A 17,776-nucleotide genomic window follows, 5' to 3' on the forward strand; every position below is an offset into this window, starting at 1 on the left:
TTGATACGACAAGATAGTTTTCTTAAAACTTTTATAGAAGGCATCACTTTCGATTTTGGAAGGTAGTGGTGAAATGACAGGCAGGCTTATTACCGAACTTTAGCAACCGGTTGTTAATTGTACAATAGCAACGCGATTGCTACCAGTTGCGATTGCTAAGTTGGTATTACGGTTCGGTAATACGAAAAAGCAACCGGTCGCTTTCTGTCAAAGCATTTTCATGCAGTTTTAGTTTATTAGTTGCTCGCGGGAGGCGCTGTAGTCGACTGGTCGCAATTGTTCGTTCCGTAATACGAATTTATGTTTTGACAGCGATAATCGTGCAACTATTGCTAAAACGACTGGTCGCTAAAGATCGGTAATAAGCCTGAGGTACATGGGACTTTTCAACTTATGGCTCAGGGTGACGGGCGCAGTGGCAGTGCCCCTCAAATCTTTGCAATTTGAGACACTGAGCAACACTGTAACTATCTCAACTTGTTCGTCCCGTCACTAGGTATAATAAAAATACATGATCGAAGAAAAAAGAGACGTCGATTAAATAATAGAAACATAGTGCAGGAAAAGAGAAGCGTATTAAAAACAACCAGAGAACCGAAGGACCGAAGGAAAGAAAAGCAGGGGAGGACCTAGACGAAGTTATTTAGTTAGAGTAAAAATATTATTGTTGTGTCGTATCAGAAACTAAAAGGTAGGGCGCCAAACAGAAATGGTAAGCGATTACTCCAACGACAATAACGTAAGGAAGATGCTGAGTACTATGCGTATTGCGCTAAAACGCAGTCCAACCAATTGTTTTAGTTTTTCTAACTCATAAAATTTTGATCCAAATAAAAAAACCTACTGCCACAGTGGCGCCGACATCAGACTATTAACCCCTTTTTTTCTGTATCTATGATTAACACAGATAATGACTGAAACAATGATGAAATTCATAAATTAAACAAATAAAGTATAAACAATAGCATTAAAGTTTCTTTTTTTATACAAAATGGAATGTATATGAATTTCACATGTAATACACGAGCTTGACAAATCTATAATCGTCTGGCATTTCATTTACATTTATTTGAATATGATTAATATCACGGCACAGTAATTAGAAGCGTAAACCATAACACACTCATTATAATGTAAGTAAACGTTTAATTCGAAAAAAGAATTACTTCAATCATCATTTGATTTCGATTAAAAGTAACAACGTTCATATGAACCACTGGCCACATATTATAAGAACACGAGAACGTTAAAACGAAATCGAAACACGATTGAAGACATTCTTTTTTTCAATTTAAACGGTTTGGTGTATGTAGCCAGCGGTTCATATGAATGAACGTTGTGACTATTAATCGAAATCGAAAAACGATTGAAGTCATTCTTTTTCAAATTATTATTAAACGTTCTGGTATATGCGGCCAGTAGTTTATATGAACGTTGTTATCATAATTCAATCTTTTTTATCGTTACTCCGAATTCGTCCGTGAGAATATGTTTATAAAGAGTTGTTTATACAAATTATATGATGTTATTATAATGACTTAAATGTATTACTACCCTCATTTACACTTTAAGAACAGCAAACCAGCGATGCTTTTAAACAAAGAAATGTTTTATAAGTAAACATTAGGAGGATAGATTGAAAAAGGTCAATATATATATAATCATATAATTTCGCTAGGCGGCTATCAAAATTTTCTTTCAAACGTTTTTAATAAAAATACCTACGAATCGTGTACCATTTTTAGCCTTAACTGAAAACGACCTTGGCGAACAAACATCTAATTGATTCGGCCCAAGGGCCTTATTTGCCCGCTTTATGAGTTTGGTCACTACATCCCCCATGAGTGTACTTGTTTTCACTCGCTATTTATTCTTTGATTGTTAGGCGACGACAGAGTATAAACTCCCCTCTTGTGTAAATAGATCTATGCTCAGGCAGTGGAACATAAATTTAATATCTTACAAATAAAAGAATTATGTACACCTGCAAAAAAAGACTTCGTTGTCGTGTATGTATTGGACTTGTATTAAAAGTATGTTAAGTACTTTCCGACATCATAAATAATTTTAAAGCAAAAGTTTTTATGTCTATTGTCTGTCGGGTCTGTTGTGCTTAAACCCAGTGTCATATCATTTCATGCAGTCAAGGGCGTCACTTGCATCGATAAATCGCATGCTGTCGTTCTAATATTTACATTCTACGAAATAAATTATTCGGTAACATTTTTATGCTTAAATAGAAGAATTATATCATTTCACATAGGTGTATATAATTCGTTTCAGGTGGTTCGTATAACAATTTTGCTATATGGTCACATGTGGCTTTATTATACCAAAGTCAAAGTATTTATTGCTTTCATGTGTTACATAATGCAACTCCCTCTGTGGCCGAACTGTTACCATGCTGGACTGCTACGCAGAGGTCCCATGTTCGATTCCCGGGCCGAGAGAAATAAATGTAGGCCACAGGGCTATGTTGAGTGTGTGCGTTATTATTATTATTATTATAATGTTCTTAAAATTAGAATAGTATCAACATGACCCTGTTAGGGCGCCGCAATTAAAAAATGTACATTAATTTAAATTTAAAAAAGAAAAGAACTTAATGTTAAGTCATTTTAAAAAAAGTTAATAAATTAAAATAACAATAATGATAATAATAACGTAATATAATACTTTTGATGCAGTATGGTATGAAAAGGTTGGTAAGTTATTCTTCAAAAAACTTCTTCAGGCTATAGTAACATTTTTCTATCAAATGAGCCTTTAGTTGTTTGGTGAATAAATTATACTGCGTCTGGGATGATTTATCCTTAGAAATTCTGTTGTAAATTTTAACAGCCATTACATAAGCTCAAATATGGTACATTTGTGATTTCGACCTAGGTAGTGCTAATCTATTTTTTTGAGTTATGAAAAGTAACAAGGATACGAAAAAGGCTCCAAACCACCTTCAAAAAGTCCTAAGGGCTGGCAGCGACCTCACTCAACGTGTTAACGTAACGTAATAATGTACGAAAAGGCTACCAGCATTTTGGGCACCATGACGTGGGACCCTATTTTATGCAATTAACATGGCCGTAGTACATGTGCACCACGCCGCCGCGCGCCGCCGATGCATTTGACCGGCGTAAAATCAGCATAACGTTCAGCATTTATATTATTTCAACGTTTCTTATTTACTATACATATTTCAATACAGTATTTCCGTGCAATTACTAACATTGGCTTGCGTTCCTGTCGACGTTAATCATATTCATATTATAGTCTGTCTTTTTTTTAAATGACATTTGGCAGGGTTGCCAGTTTTCATAAAATTTTAAATACTCAATCGCTTAATCGCTTAATTTGGCAAAAATGTCTAAATTGTAAATGTTATGACGTATTAATGATTACGTTATTGCTTTCTTTATTTTTATTTTGATAGTTGGCCTACTAGTATCGAAATCTATTTTTATTCATATCAATATCATCGTATCGTACCGCATCGTAATAAGGAAAGGCGAATTTGATTATCAATATTGAACTTTTAAATATGTCTAGTAAATTTTATTTCATTAAGATAATATACAGCTAAGATAAAAAAGACAATAAAAGCTTAAATACTAGAAAGTAAAACTAGAATTTTTAAATTATATGAATAAAATTGGGTCCCCGTGGCAAGGTGCCCAAGATGCTGACAGCGTTCCCCCTTTGTATTGCTTTGCTAATGCATTGGGAAGGTAGCAGCCGGCCCTTAGGTTTCCCAGACAGTCTATTAATTTTTTCGATAAAATTTTGTACAGATGAACGGCACTGGGATCCCACGGGCCAAGGGTTTCGACTCCAAAGGCTGTAAATAGGTAGTCGGACCCAAGTTCCTGGTACTTATTACTTTCTATTCTTTCCGCCAGCTCAGCTGCGGAGCCAGCCCTCTTGCTTGTGTGCTGGAGATAGGATGGGGCAAGTGTGTTGCCACATGTGGCGTCCCACACCAGTGCCAGGCCCAATGTGTCTTCTCTTTGTATTTTGCATAGACATAGTTCTAAATGTATTGTACGTATGTAATGAACTTACAAAAATTGACAATTCAAATGAACCTGTGCCCAGCAGTTGAACGAGTAATGGGCCGATTATGAGTCAAAAAAAGATAATGATAAATTTATTCTGTATAAAAAATTTAACCAAAATGCATGTTTCTTATTAAATAACCTTTTATTTATATATATGCGCCAGACTATCGCAAACAATGAAATTATTCTTTGTTTGCATAACTTTAATTAAGGTTAGTAGTGCAAGTAATGTAGGTGATACCTAAACTAAGTAAAATTATTTACAATTTAAATTTATATTGAATTGATATTCAATTATTTTTATGTGAAATTACTCCACTGGTTTGTTATAATTATTAATACAAGGACCGAACACTCTGAAAAAATTCCTTCGATCCGGCCGAATTCGAACCGACGACGTTTTCTAGCATACCGTGTCAGACGCTATACCAACTGAGCCACAGAACGAACCAGCGGACCTCGTGAATTTTTCTATGTTTTGTTCTCATATCTTGTTTACAATTTACAATAAAACAAGTTTGGCTATTTATTGCATAAGCGTAATCAACATTCAGTCTATAGTCGATAAAATATTTATCAACTGCAATCACTAGCTGCATGCTAGCGAGCAACACTTTTGCGCAATAAACTACCATTTTACTCCATCTTCAAAAACACAGACTTGTTGTCGGATATTTGTTTTTGTTTTTAACGACTGTTAACTGTTAAAAATTTAATTTAGTTTGAAATTGGGAGACACACTGACCATTTCTCCTACTAGTTGGCGTAAGAATGCTTGTGTTGTGGTACTGTCAAACTTTATAGTATATACTAACATGCTATCTTTCAAATGTAACGATTGATTGTTTTAGCAATGTTTCAGCATTTTTAACCATGTTTTAAAGTACGCACAACGGCAATTTTTGTTCGAAAATCGCCTCCATTGCAACGGAACAAGATACGTCAATGTGTAGCTTGATGTGCTAGCGTGTGTACGTAAGCCCGGTTTTGCAGGCTGTCCTTTATCTAATGTTAACAGTTTCAAGGTTTTAAATGCGGTATTCTGATAAAAAACTTGCTCCCGTTTTTCACGTCCTAACAAGTCTAAAATATATTTTTGGTTCTATTGAAAGTGCATTAGGCAAAGGATCACTTTGATAAGCCCTGTCGCAAGCTTTCAATAGGGATAATAGGGCTGTAAGTGGATTGTAGGCGTGTGCAATATCTATATGGGATACCTACTATGACGTCATATGAAAGGCGAACGTGGAAGGCAACGGGAAAGGTCGACCTTGGTATATACCAACATATATGTCAACCAGATTGAGTCCTTAAAAATGTCATGTCACAATGTCAAGTGATAAGAATAAACGGCCGTCGTTTATGAAAAGACTTATGGAAGAGTGGAACAACCGGAAGAATTATGCCAGATGCTTAGTGGCAGGAGTGTCATAGTATCTGCGATCAGGGGTGAGTGGTGGCTTAGGGATATACATGGGTATGTAGGCCTAAGTTTACGAAAGCGAAAATAGTTTATTTTATTCGAACGTCGAACGGCATTGATATTGGCTTTATTTCAGATATTTTACTTTATTTTTTTACAAACGAAATTAAAGCCATTGAAAAAATGTATATCATGTAGTATACGTCTTCTGTTTAGTTCAGTTGATATAAATAAAAATCATTGGTATATGTAAAGTACAATTGTATATAGTGGTTTTTGTTGTAAAATTTTGAGGTGAATATGTGGTTTTCTTTTCTATCTTGAAAATTTTTAGGAATCGTGTTTTAACACCGTGTAGTAATCAATGTATATCCTCAACTTTACTACATATTTTTTCCAATGTGTTTGTATTGGGTTTTTTCAGCTTTTATCGCCCTAAACGACATCTGTGAAAGATCTACGAAATTTCTCACTCAGTACTATGGCAGCTACCAGAGTCTGACGTGAGATGTCGCTGTATTCTAGTGGTCTGGTCTCAAACTAGGGAATTTCCTGTATATGAATACCAGAAAAACGGAATTTACTAATCTGGCGCACTTCCCCCAGACACCCAGACCAGAACTGCTTTATTTTATTTATTTATTTCAGGCCACATGACCCACATAATATATGCCTTAAGGACTAAGGACTTTAGAAACGTTCATTTACCAAATTGGTCCTACCGAGAGTTTAATCCGGGACCTCCTCATCTAGCATGTGTAAGCCGTTGGATCGCCGAGATATCAGATGCCATTCCTTTGCCTTACGCATTGAAAGAGAGGAAGCATAACAAGAATAATATTTATCTCAGAACTGAACTGGAATTACAAAATGCTTAGAAGGGCTAGTTACATACAGACAACAAAACAAAATCAAATAAAACGATAATAAGTACCTGTTCACACGGTGTATTTTTAAACGCAGACGACGCGCGTTTTACGAATGTGCGTTTATAGCGCCGCGTGGTTGGAAGGTTTACACTTAAGACTTAAATCCAACTATATGCCGCTTACGATAAAAACGGTCCAAACTACAAAGTGTCAAGCTTGATGTGCTCTTGACTGTACCTGTTAAGGCTACAAAATTCGACTGCATACACCTAAAAATTAGTTCTTTATATCTCTAAATATAATCTTTTTATCACCGCTAAAACAAATTACATTTAAAATAACGTTTCCTTAACTTCTGTAAGTATACATATATCACGTAGCAGTGTTTTGTTTGTTTAGTCTTACTTATCTTTGAGTGTAACTGTGCACGTACATACTGAACTACATAATTGAGTGCGTAGATTAAATAATAGAGACATGATTTAGGAAAAGAGAAGCTTATATTGGAGACAATGGGAAACGATTTGGAACTATGTTTGGGGCATCTATGTTAATGTTGTCAAAAATCAGAATTTTCATAGATTTTTGTCAATGTTTCTGCCTGTATGTAAACTTAACTGTATCTATACTTAACTTTTAAATAACTGTACTTACTTGTAACAACACTGAACATAAAGTAAGGATTATTCATGGATTAATCAATTTTTTTCTTACTTAAATCTTCATATGTACATTGTTGCTAAAGGCAATAAGAAAAGAAATACAAAAACTACAGGTTCAACTGACCTGTCAATTATAGTTAAGTTAACAAAACGAGAAAACAAGAGTTTACGGGGTAATTTTTGTTTTATACGTAATTTTCGTAGTAGGCCATAAACTAAGTCGTAAACTCTACGTCGTAGCGCTTAGCGTAGGCAGGTCTTAAAGGCCTACGGCAGTGAAAACGTTTTTTGTAATTTAGTCCATACAGGTGAATAGTGGCCCTTGCACAGACTCCATCGCGCGTGATACAACAATCGTGCACGATTGAGCGCGCGTGTAAAGACGTTGGAAGGAAAAGGGACGCTCCAGTTTCACGCGGCCTATCCTGCGCTATTAGCCTTTACACGGACGCGCTTTCCGTTGTAACAAAAACGAACACGAGCAATCGCACGCGAAAGAACGTTAGCTTGAAAAATTTCAAACAGGTAATAGCGCACGATTGCGCGTGCAGGCTTTCCCGCGCACAATATTGTACGCTCCCGACGAGAAAGTAGCTCTGTAAAGGGGGCTATTGTCCATACAAATTTGATTATGTAACAAGTATAACTATCCATTTTCAAATGGTTAGATGTATATTGAGTTCTGTAAGAGTACAACGCAAAGAAACTAACTACATATTATAAGTGTCAAAAGGTTCTAAAAGAATTGTGATCGATGTTGAAATGTAAATTGTACTATTCCACGTCAAAAAAGTAACGAAACTGGCCCGAGAGACAGATGATAAAAAAATCACATTAAAAAATTACGTGTGTCGATTTAAAAATGAAATTCAATTAACAACGCGTTTCAATCATTCAATAGTGTACCAAACGAAATGTGAATAAAAAATCCGAACGTTGTGTATTTGCCAATAGGTACTGACTCTTCCACGGCCCGTGAATATACTATCGCCCCAAAATGCACAGTCGTACAAAAAGTGTTCGATTGGACACAATATTGCACTAACCGAACGCTAGAACCAATTTTTAAAACAAAGTTTTGCTTTTATTTCTTTTTAAACTTTAAGGGAGGAAAACGGACAGTTGAAGCGTCAGTGCTTTTAACGTTCTAAGAGTGCGGAAACCAGACCATAGACTAATCAGGAACTTCTCTTGTTCCAGGTTAATGTACCAAGAGACGTGTGACAGAGACCGACGATCCCGACACTCCCTCTAAAACGCCTTATATGGAGCGTGACGGGAATACGATGCGTGCTTCGCCGCGTATTAAAACACACGAAAATCACGAATATAGGTAATAGCGCGGGAGCTCTTCAAATTTTTATTTAAAAAAGTATATAGCCAAATTTAAAATTTTCAAATTGAAACGCCTAATCAAGACTATTTGGATCGCCTAATTTCCTTGGACTTTTGGGTGCTTTATAGTACGGACCTGCCTTACTTTTGTTTTAATTATGTGTCTGGCTGTGTAGTTAAGCGCGTCTGTGACAGTAGGTGTAGTTTGAAGTTGTAAAGGCAAAAAGGCGGTGGGGACGGCGCGCGGGGGAATCACCGACGTGAGGGTGGCTTGTGTGATGCGGCGGCGGCCGCGGCGGCGCAACGATCGGCAAACAGAAAACCAGTCTACTTCGCTAGTCTGACGAAACCGCAAAGGTAAGTCACCACCATCTTACTCACAATATTACATACATTATACAACATTACATTTCCTATATCGGAAAAAATGAATTATACAAAAAAGCAAGAGTAGGTTTTCCAACCTGATCTTCAAATGCAAACACCGTCTTCTTTCCCAAACGCATTGAATAAAACAAATACCATAAGGTGTTTTTTTTTCTACAAATCTCTGAAATTCTTTCTATTAAATTAATACGTTTTATCTCCTACTAATTTACTCCTAATCGAAAACGAGTGACAACAATATACTCTAAAACAAAAGACAGTAAATGGACAAAAAAATAACTAACATCCATCCATCTCTGCCACTCCTGTCCAGGGGTAACGTGCAAGAGAGTAGCAGATATACTCCGCGATGTGGGTCAGCGAGCAGTCATCAATCCTCCATGTCAATTGATGGATAATTTCTCACCAATCTTTAGCAAGATAGATTATAAATTGTTTCACGTAGTCACGTTCTTTTTTTCTCACAGTTTTATTACTGTTTTTCATATCGTTTGTGGGATCATTGATTTTTCGTGTTCAAAAGCAACTCTCATTCTATTGGCCATTGCATTAAAAGTTGGTGAATTTATGTTCGACTTCTGAAGATTAATGGACGTTATATCGCAGAAAATAGTTAGTTCGGTTAGGACATAGCTCATCACTTCATAAACCGCATACAGTAATAAATTTAGTAGCAGTAGAGCTCCTTGTGAAAGAGTTCGTCCAGAGAAGTACTGCCACCTTACCTATTTCTGCCGCCAAGCAGTAATATCAATATAACTGCATTCCGGTCCGTAAGGGTGGTAGAGTGAAATTACTGGCACATGGGACTTGTTAGCTAATGCCCCAGGGTGACGGGCGCTGAGTGGCACTGTTATGGGTAGGCGTGTCGCTTAGGGCGCGTTCCCGTTAACGTTGTCGTAACGTTTTATTCATCGTTGAACGACTGTCGCGTCTAGCCTGTTCCCGTATCACGACTATCTGTTATGATTCTACAGTGGACGTTTATTTTATCGTTGAACGACTGTTTAGCTGTTCCCACTAGATCGTGACGACAAATTATAGGTTCACTGCAGCCGCCTTGATGTTTGCTCGACAGAATCGTTTGAAGCTGCGATTATCTATCGTGACGTTTTATTTATCGTCAGACGACTGTCATTCTAGCTCTTTCCATTGTCACGACAGTCTGTAGTCGTAACGTCATAAAAGTCGTGAACGACTTTAAACTGCACGACTGTCACGACATAATGAGAACGCACCCTTACCACCAGTCACTTGGTAACTATTGTAAAAAAAAAAATATTTATACAAAGATCTGACATAAAGTAAGTTTCCTTCGATCTAACTAGATTCGAACCAGCCTCTGTTGCCATGCCGGGGCCATGGTAACGTATCATAAACTCGAATTTTTTAAATTCGAAATAACGTTTGTTCGAATATTCATTACACCGAAAACCGAATCACAACGAAACCGTTGTTCTTTCAGGATATGTTGGATGTTTATCGCAAATTTTTAAAGAAAAAACATTTTCCTCTCAAAATTACTTTCGAGTTTATGAACATTCGACAAAATTACTTTCGAGGTTATGAACATTCGAGCAAACGTCATTTCTGGAAAATGTCATTTCGGACTACTGTTAGGTAATCCGGGGCCACCGCTCTTAACCAAGCTACAGACCGAATCAGTCGATCTTACAAATTCCTTTGCGTTTGTGACTGATAGTACAGATATATGAGCTATTGCATCTTGGTGTGAGGAGGCTCTTCATCCTGCTATATGATCAACCTGGAGAGAGGTGCTAAAGGTGATGTTGCGCAAGCCCTCTCGTTACCCCACAATCTCGTTATTTGAAGACATGAAGGTCCTAGGTGTGCGGAAACTGTATATTCTAAAAGCTGCCCTTAATATGCACGCGAATATTCTCGGGAATATCCTTCTTTACGTATTTAAGGTGAAAACGCGACCAATATTTGTCCAACGCTTTGGGACCTTTGCATTTCCTTTCATTTACAAAAGAATTGCAAAAATATGCGACATTAAAGAAAACTCTATTCACAATGCGAAGAGGATTATTAGGTCACATATCCAGTCTTGGAACTGTGAACTTACAGAAAGCTCCATAAGAGTCGTTAGGTCAGTGGGTTGGTTGTGGTATTAGTTGTTGCCATTCATTGTTTCGATAGGAGTTGTCAAGTTGAAGTGACAGCCTGTTGGGGTGACTATTGGTGTGGGTTTCCAGTTGTGAACAAGATTACATTTTTATTCAGCTGAAGAACCTTAGTAGTTAATTATTATTAAAATTAAATATAAATATTTCTTTTTGCAATAATATGTTGGTCACAATTATTTTAAATTCATGCTGTTTTACTTAATACAATCTATAAAATTTCCTATTCTTATGTTGGATTTAATAGATATATAAGTTCTTATTAATTGTAAAATATAATCGTAACGTAACGAATGCCGAGATTAACAAATTGAAACCGTAAAAGGGTTGCCACAGGACAAACTTAGCCTAGTGTGGGACCACCTGTAATAATTCACAATGCTTTCAGGCATGCCATCATGTTAGCAACGTATTTTTTGTTAATGTTAACACATACTTAATATTGATTTACCATAAGTCTCTTGTTCTTTTCTCCAAAAATATAAATGTGTCAAGTATTTTGTTTTTCTTTGTGTTTGTGACGCCAAATAAACACTTCTTATTCTTATGTAGATAGTATTGAGTTATAACCACTTTTTAAACCGCCCGTGAGCAACTTATTATCATTATTGTTACTCCGCTATGTGGAAAAAATCAATGGGACATTATCTTTAGTAAAGCCAAAGCAAAACAAAAGACACTTGCCTTAACAAGTGACGCCTTGACGACAATTAAACACAGCACTTATTAGCACACAAGATACCAGTAGTACACTTTATTTCACTGGTTAATTATAGTATACGTAAAATTGTGCATAAAATGTAGTAAATTACTTTATAATATTTGATAATACGTGGAAAATTTTAGGCAAGTCAGTGGGAATCGAGTTACATGGACGCCTCGCTACTGATGCACACCTAAATAATGCCTATTCACTCTCGCCTTGAAGAGATTCAAGTTATAGCATTCGAGGAATAAGGCCGCAGGCAGGGAATTCCACTCTCTAGCCGCTCGCCATTTAAATGTGGAAGCGAAACGCTTCGTGTGAATCCTGGGAATATCCATAACATGAGGGCAGAACCGCAGCCCACGTGTAGTCCCCCAATGATGGAAAGGGGAAGGCGAATGAAATTATGCAATCCATAAGTACTTTAAATGCTAAAGATATAGTATTTAAAGTACATAAGTACTTTAAATGCTAAAGATATATCTTAGCCGTGGGGCGACGGCTTAAGAATACATTGTCGCCTCCCCATACATGCCCGTGGGGGTCGTAAGAGGCGACCGAGGGCGTCACAAGTGTCCATCTGCTTAGCATTGTGGTAGGCTCTGTGCCGACTGGATAGCGACCACAGTACACACGGCGGAAAACCCTCCACAGTGAAACGCTTTTGCGAATCGCGTTCAGGGATCAGTTGGTGTACATCCAGTGCATTTGGCCAGACCGGCAAAATGATAGTGACGGAGTGAAGATATTTGTGTTTTCCATCCGTTACTCTCATCTCTGGACTGTATTCGCACTTTCCATCAGGCGCGGTGCAGTCATTTTGTCGAGTCGCAATAAAAAAAAATAAAAAAAAAAAAGATATAGCATTTAAAGTACTTAAACCAATAAAGAATATTTGTATTGTATTGTGTTTATGTTACTAACATAAAGGAATTCATTAGAGCTGACTCAGTCTGTAGCTCAGTTGGTTAAGAGGGGTGATCCCGGCATGACAACAGACATTGGTTCGAGTCCAGACAGATAGAAGAAATTTTTCTGTGTGTTCGCCTTTTTTATCAATAATAATAGCAAGCTAGTGGAGTATTTTCACAAAAAATATATGACAATGATGGATTTAAAACATCATGATATTCAATAAATAAATAAAAAGAAAAAGAAAGAAACGTTTATTCAGCTTAAGAGAATTTAAGCAAAACAGATAATTCACATTAATGATTACATATATCCATAAGCTTAAACGGATCCAACTCAGCATATGTTATAGCTTACCTGCTGCAGCGCTGGTTCAAAATTCAAACCGCTGGCAATTCAAACCGCTTTCTCAAAAAATGAGATGGCACTTATGTACAAGTGTGGTGAACACTAAAATTATAAAATGTAAGAAATATTAACTAAAAACAAATATAAATATTACATGACTTGAATAAATAAATAAATAAATAAATAACGCACACACTCAACATAGCCCCGCACTAGGGAAACCCTGTGTCGCGGGTACCATGGACACACGCATAGACAACCACAAATTACACCCAAACTCACGAGAGAAATAATTGTAGGCCATACAACTATTTCTCTCGGCCCGGGAATCGAACCTGGGACCTCTGCGTGGCGGTCCGGCATGGTAACCGTTCGGCCACGGAGGCAGTTAAGTGAATGTATATGAAATACAGCACTTCATCATCAACATCATATCAGCCGGAAGACGTCCACTCCTGAACATAGGCCTCCCCCAAAGATTTCCAGAGCAGCCGATCGGACGCAACGTGCATCCATCGGTTACATAAGACATTTGAATAAAGTATTTGACGGGTTATTTTTTACGTTCACTGTGCGTTTATGTAAAAGTGTTTCTCCAAGATTATACCATCTTGCAACCTTAGTTAGTTCTCAATTATTTTTAACCCTTTCGCGCACTACGCGGGATTGTTTGGCATCATATTGATTTATCGCACCAACCGGCAACCGCCTTTATTCTAGTTCCCTGAAGTCATCATGTGCTCTTTACGACCGATTTGTTTGTGTCGACTGCATGTGCTGGTTAATATTGCTTTAATAACAACCCTTTTTATTTTAGGTTTAATGTTTCTTTGAAAAATGTTGTGCAATATATTCGACGCTTGAAAAGCAAAATGGCATAAGCGACACTTTTTAGGTAATATTAAGTTATATATACCATTGGAATCAGAAACATTAGCTGATTCCAACGGTATATATAACTCAATATTACCTAAAAAGTGTCGCTGATCCTATTTTCAATGCTTTTTTTATTACAATAGATAGATAGATAAACACTTTACTCACTGATATAATACAAATACAGATTAAGCTTAAGAGAAAAAACGTAACATGATTGTCATAGCAGTGAAAGGGCGCTGACTCAGCACATGCCAAAGTTAGGAGCTGGCTTCCAATCATGACCAACGAGAGGGATTAAGTTATTTGAAAGCAAAAATATAACGAGATAATAATATACATAGCAAAATGTAAATAGTGCATCTGAAATAACCTATATGATATGTAAGACGTGATATGTACTGCAAATAATGTGATTATTTTTATTTATACATAATACTTAATTATCCATTTACAAACGAGAATATTTGTATACTGGTTTCATTCAGTTTGTTCTTTATATTTTCAAACTGTGTTTTCTAAATTCCAAAAAATTTGCGTTACGACAAAATTTAATTTCTTGTGCGATATATAAATACTTTGAAGTGGTTTCTAATTGTCATTGACATAAATGCCTTTTATCATTGACATTTCAAAGTAATTAGCAGCAAATTGCACCGCCTTTTCTCCTTTGATTCGTTCTAGTTCTAAACCAAACACAAACAACAACCGCACAACAGATAATAATATACATAGTGAAGTGTAAATAGTGCATCTAAAATAGCCTATTAGATATGTAAGTGCATGACCGAGTGTGAATATAATTACAGCTAGTAGTAAATAGTGGTCATGATATGATAATAAGTACTTAATAGTACTTGCTTCCGTGCTGTAAAGTCATAAGGTAAAGTTTTTCATCAAAATAGTAAACTAGTTATTCGCTTCTAAGGACAATTTGTCATACAAAAACAAGGAATCACATCGACATATAACGTGACCATACGTCTCACTTTGAGCGGGACTTTTAAGCTTCTCCATGGAACAAACAAAACAATGGAAATGCCATAAGCCTCGATTACTGTCAGAACCGATGTCGCCAAAACTCACACATTCTCAATTTGAAACACTACAAAATCTTGATAATAATTGGTCGTAGTTTAAAATTTAAAAAGAAATAACAAATTCTGGATTGTTAATATAATTTAAACTGTACCCTGTCGGTATGTCGTTAAAGTTCATTACCATCAATACTGTTATTACAAGTTACGACGTTTCGATATCATATTGAAATTTCAGTCAACGTGCTGCCGTCTAGCGGTTTATTTCTGAACGACGACAAATTGGAGTTATTAGTTTACTGCCACGCAGAGGTTCCAGGTTCAATTCCCGGGCCGGGAAAAATATTTGTAGGATCTTTTTCACTTTTAACATTTATTTCTCTCGTGAGTTTGGGTGTAATTTATGGTTGTCTATGTGTGTGTCCATAACACCCGCGACACAGGGTTTCCCTAGTGCGGGGCTGTGTTGAGTGTGTGCGGTATTATTATTATTTACAGGCATCCCGCTCAGAGAGAAAAAAATAATGGTCACATTAGTCAAATACTAATAGGGAACCGTAAGAAAACACTAAATATGTATATATTTTTTTCTTCCATTAGGTGTTCCATTTTAACAATGTTACGTGATAACAAATAAAAACATGACACAACATCGTGGCTGATCCTTTAGTGGGAAACTTTTATGAAAGTCACGCAGTTAATTTCAGTTTCAAATACACCTATACTCCGTTCAGGGGGTATGGACCCCGTACCCCCTTTTTATGGGGGTAGCTCCACCTTTTCCTCCGCCTTCCTCTGTTGAGCTTTTTGTCTAAAGCTTGGGCATGGTTCAATGGCAAATAACCTTAAATGTTGACGTACTGTATTATAAGGTACACAGAGAAAAGAGTATCCTCCTTGTGATATGTTTTTTATTGCAATTTATTATTATGCTGATGCTCGACCACAATATCTGATGGAAAGTGAGGATGTGGATAAGGATACTACTTTATTTCTGAGAGTCATACGCTCGCCTAGAAGATCCCTACTCCTCTGACCTTGATCATATTCAGATCATACCGGAGCAATCAGGTTGTAATCAGGCTGTGTACCGTGACTTACAGCTTTTACTTGCATATTTTTACCAATTTACCAATGTCGCATAAAATAGTTATTTTTTAATTTAATTATTACGGACAAACAAGTTACAATAATTAACGAAACAATGTACAAGTTACGTATGTGAAAGTGCGAAAATTAGTGAGGAATTAACTTATATAAAATAAATATATTTTCGAGAAATGAGAAATAGTAAAAAATCGTAGCAAAGTTACCCTGTGCGCCGCTAGGTGTCGCTCGCAGTCTTAACAAATTCGAACGCTCGGGAAGTCATATTTAATTTACGAAGCGCGCCAGTTTATTTTCAAGCGGGATTATGTTTGAAAATTAAATCTATTTAAGGTTATTTCAAGTTATTTGTAATAAGAAAAGGTTTAACTTGGACTTTCTTGAGTGAAATAACAGTATATAAAGTATACAGTACCGAAATAATTATTGTACAGAGTACATCAAACTTGACTTAAAAATTCAACACTAGTCGCTTTCTTTAAGAACGATTCAAAGTGTCAAGCTTGATGTACTTTTGACTGTATAGAAACAAATCATGTTTAGAACTTAAATATAACTATCTCTGATTTAAACTGAATTAAAAATGACGAACTGTGCGTCCTGCAAGCATGTGGCTACTTCAGCAAAAGTTTCAATTTCGAATTTACTAATTTAAGATATGGGATTACATTTAACATTCCGTACCTTTTCGTGCATTGTTGCCATTACACAAGAGTATCGAAATTTAAAACACAACATATTTGAAAATCGCGACTCTAGTTCAATCAATTTACAGTTAACGTTTTTGTAAATTTATATGCTATTCTATTCCATTTTACGTTACTACACTGGTAATTCTCAAAAAACATGATCGCAGAAATTCAGTCTCGAATTTCATTAATTAGCGTCCACTCTTCGCCATAATACAGTAAAATCGTATTTTTACGACAAAATCGCTTGCAATACCATTACGAAAGAAATCTTTGAATCACCCGCCATATTAAATTTCCACTCTCATTAGCAAGGTACACCCTTTCGATTGAAAAGTAGCGCTGATATTTCATTGTTAAATGCTGGCGCATGTGACCTTTTGCCGTGGTCTAGTTACATTTTAAAAAGTTTCGATTCAGCGCTTGAAGCGGCTGTAACAAGATCCTAGGAAAGTGGCTCGTCTAGCGCTGTTTAGCGCTGCAAAATGGCAGGGCGATCGATGCGAGTAGTGCGCGCGCCGCTGGTGACGTCATCGTCGCCGGGCGGGCCAGCAAAATGCTTTTGAAAGTAAGCCTAATCCTATTTCGATACAATAGTACATAGATTATAAAATATGGATCTACAAGGTAACAGTTCCATATACAAATTAGTTTCAATGTTTCAAACTTTTGCAACTTCATTTTTATACTGCAAAGTCAAGTAGAACACAAAATGTTCCTACTTTTAAAAATCACAATAATTACATTTACTATTCAAAATGATCAGTAGTATGTGTTACTCTATTATATACGTAATGAATAATTTTATTTTTAATTAATCAGATATAAGAATTAAATCAATTCGCGGCCTTCAAATATTTTAGTTTATCTCTTACGTCAATTCAATGCAACAAATAATCACCTTTGGACTTATCGTTATCGAAATGATTACAAAAAAAAGTGCGTCAATAAATTTTTTTCTTTAATGTTATTAGTGTTCCTGTAAGTAATAATGATTGATGAATTTGGATTAGTGTCATAGGAATTATTTTACGATCAATTATGGATCTCTGCGTTAAGTACAATTTACAGCACGCTGAGATTTACATTTAAGATTTAAAACGCTACTCTTGTCACTGAATAGACGAAAAATGAGAAAAAATTTAACTGGCAGTATGGCTTAGGCGCCTTAGACTGTCTCGAAGGACGACAATTTTACTACGACGAAAAATCGGATTAAAATTCAA

General features: G+C 36.3%; 1 protein-coding gene across 9 annotated transcripts in view; it reads left to right on the top strand.

The window, feature by feature from the left end:
- The window catches only part of LOC113228109 (plasma membrane calcium-transporting ATPase 2), a 322,320-nt gene that overhangs the window by 68,195 nt on the left and 236,349 nt on the right, over nt 1-17,776 (top strand). For all 9 annotated transcript variants that reach the window (XM_026461259.1, XM_026461263.1, XM_026461262.1 and 6 more), the window contains exon 2: nt 8,207-8,698. The gene's annotated coding sequence lies outside the window, so the exon portion shown is untranslated. The remainder of the gene's footprint in view (nt 1-8,206; nt 8,699-17,776) is intronic.

Source organism: Hyposmocoma kahamanoa, unplaced genomic scaffold (genome assembly GCF_003589595.1).
Source record: "Hyposmocoma kahamanoa isolate Upper Pololo Valley unplaced genomic scaffold, ASM358959v1 224, whole genome shotgun sequence".
NCBI classification, from domain to species: Eukaryota; Metazoa; Arthropoda; class Insecta; order Lepidoptera; family Cosmopterigidae; genus Hyposmocoma; species Hyposmocoma kahamanoa.